The following is a 2500-nucleotide window of genomic DNA, read 5'->3' as shown; positions in this document are numbered from 1 at the left end:
AAAAGCTTTGGTTTCCCGGAGGCTGCCCGCCGAGTCATCGGAGGAACTGCGGCGGATCGCTGGCTGGCATCGTTTATGGTTAGAACTAGGGCGGTATCTGATCGCCTTCGAACCTCTAACTTTCGTTCTTGATTAATGAAAACATACTTGGCAAATGCTTTCGCTTCTGTTCGTCTTGCGACGATCCAAGAATTTCACCTCTAACGTCGCAATACGAATGCCCCCGCCTGTCCCTATTAATCATTACCTCGGGTTCCGAAAACCAACAAAATAGAACCGAGGTCCTATTCCATTATTCCATGCACACAGTATTCAGGCGGGCTTGCCTGCTTTAAGCACTCTAATTTGTTCAAAGTAAACGTGCCGGCCCACCGAGACACTCAATAAAGAGCACCCTGGTAGGATTTCAACGGGGTCCGCCTCGGGACGCACGAGCACGCACGAGGCGGTCGCACGCCTTCAGCTCGCCCCACCGGCAGGACGTCCCACGATACATGCCAGTTAAACACCGACGGGCGGTGAACCAACAGCGTGGGACACAAATCCAACTACGAGCTTTTTAACCGCAACAACTTTAATATACGCTATTGGAGCTGGAATTACCGCGGCTGCTGGCACCAGACTTGCCCTCCAATAGATACTCGTTAAAGGATTTAAAGTGTACTCATTCCGATTACGGGGCCTCGGATGAGTCCCGTATCGTTATTTTTCGTCACTACCTCCCCGTGCCGGGAGTGGGTAATTTGCGCGCCTGCTGCCTTCCTTGGATGTGGTAGCCGTTTCTCAGGCTCCCTCTCCGGAATCGAACCCTGATTCCCCGTTACCCGTTACAACCATGGTAGGCGCAGAACCTACCATCGACAGTTGATAAGGCAGACATTTGAAAGATGCGTCGCCGGTACGAGGACCGTGCGATCAGCCCAAAGTTATTCAGAGTCACCAAGGCAAACGGACCGGACGAGCCGACCGATTGGTTTTGATCTAATAAAAGCGTCCCTTCCATCTCTGGTCGGGACTCTGTTTGCATGTATTAGCTCTAGAATTACCACAGTTATCCAAGTAACGTGGGTACGATCTAAGGAACCATAACTGATTTAATGAGCCATTCGCGGTTTCACCTTAATGCGGCTTGTACTGAGACATGCATGGCTTAATCTTTGAGACAAGCATATGACTACTGGCAGGATCAACCAGGGAGCTGCGTCAACTAGAGCTGAGCAGCCGGCCGCCCGGGAGTGTGTCCCGGGGGCCCGCGCGAACACGCAAGCGTCCGCTCAATCATTCTGCAAACAGGAGGAGGCTGAGCTCCCCTGCACAATACACCTCGAAACCCTCTCAGGTCCCGGCGGCGCGCAGCGCCGTCCCAAGTACTTGGTCGGGTTCGAGAGAGGCGCAATCGCCCGGAGTTAGGCGAGTAGACGCTTTCGGTGCGACCACCCGTGCTCCCAACTGAGCTTGCCGCTGCCGACAGAGGCCCGGGAGCGTGCTGTCGTGGCATTGCCGGCGGGAGACAACACGCGCCACCTACGGTGACCGGCAGCTCCAACGCCAGCGCCACAGAAGGACAAAAGCCCCACTTGGGTGCCGAAGCGAACTCTCCCAGCACAGCGCACGCGCCAACACATCCGCACAGCTGCGATACAAACCACCAGCGAGAACCGCTGGGGCGACCGAGCAGCAGACGGCGTCGCGGCGCCGAGCGCCGGGCGGCGGCGCATCCTCAACGCACACAGTCCTCAATCGGACCAGCACACTGAAGATGTCCACCGCGCTTCGCACCGGGCCCGCGAGGACCTACTTTGGCCGCACGGCGCCGCGCGCAGGGTGCGCCGGCGCGCAGCTGCGACGCCTGCCGCGTCCGTCGGCCGGCGCGCCTGCCACTGGCCGCCCCCACCAGCCGGCTGTAGCGCGTGCGCCCACGCACCGCGCGGCCAGCACGCCGGGAGGCGCCCCCTCACCGGCCGGGGACGGTCCCACCCAGCCACCGCCGCGTATCGCTTCACACCCAGATGCCGTTCAGTTTCGTCGGCATGGTGGGTATCGCTGGAACAACCGGTTAGTACCTCAACCTATCGTCGCCATCACCGATTCACCCCTAGCGAGAACAACCGCACCACAACAGGTTACCATTTGTTCATTTGCGTAACTTCACCAGAAAACGCAGGCGTCCATCGCCATTTGCAACTTCAACGATTATTGCATGCCTGTGTCAGGTGTCACGCCACACTACGTCTGCCCACATACACGCAACAAAATGTGCACGCCTAGACAATACGTGGAAGGTGGCCCCCGTACGTATGCGATGTCCATTGCTCGAACGACTGTCAACCGGCCTCTGTAGCATGTCGCAGATATGGAACGCGGTGCACCATGCCATCACGGTGTGTGAGGAGAGACGACTAGGTCCGAATACATCAACAGACAGCTCATGCTGATCGCCATCCACGGCGTCCGTTCCTCCCACACGTCTCTATGGCGTACCACACTGCAATCCAGCTCT

The 2500-nt window shown here is 57.8% G+C and overlaps 1 non-coding gene across 1 annotated transcript in view; it reads right to left on the bottom strand.

Moving 5' to 3' along the window:
• LOC124745551 overlaps positions 1-1197 on the bottom strand; it is a 1909-nt gene extending 712 nt beyond the window's left edge. The window contains exon 1 of the ribosomal RNA XR_007011074.1: positions 1-1197. This exon is cut by the window's left edge and continues 712 nt beyond it. This is a non-coding gene — a ribosomal RNA (small subunit ribosomal RNA).
• Positions 1198-2500: the final 1303 nt, after the last annotated feature.

This window comes from Schistocerca piceifrons, unplaced genomic scaffold (assembly GCF_021461385.2).
Source record: "Schistocerca piceifrons isolate TAMUIC-IGC-003096 unplaced genomic scaffold, iqSchPice1.1 HiC_scaffold_325, whole genome shotgun sequence".
NCBI lineage: Eukaryota > Metazoa > Arthropoda > Insecta > Orthoptera > Acrididae > Schistocerca > Schistocerca piceifrons.
This window is presented reverse-complemented; position numbering and strand designations above follow the sequence as displayed.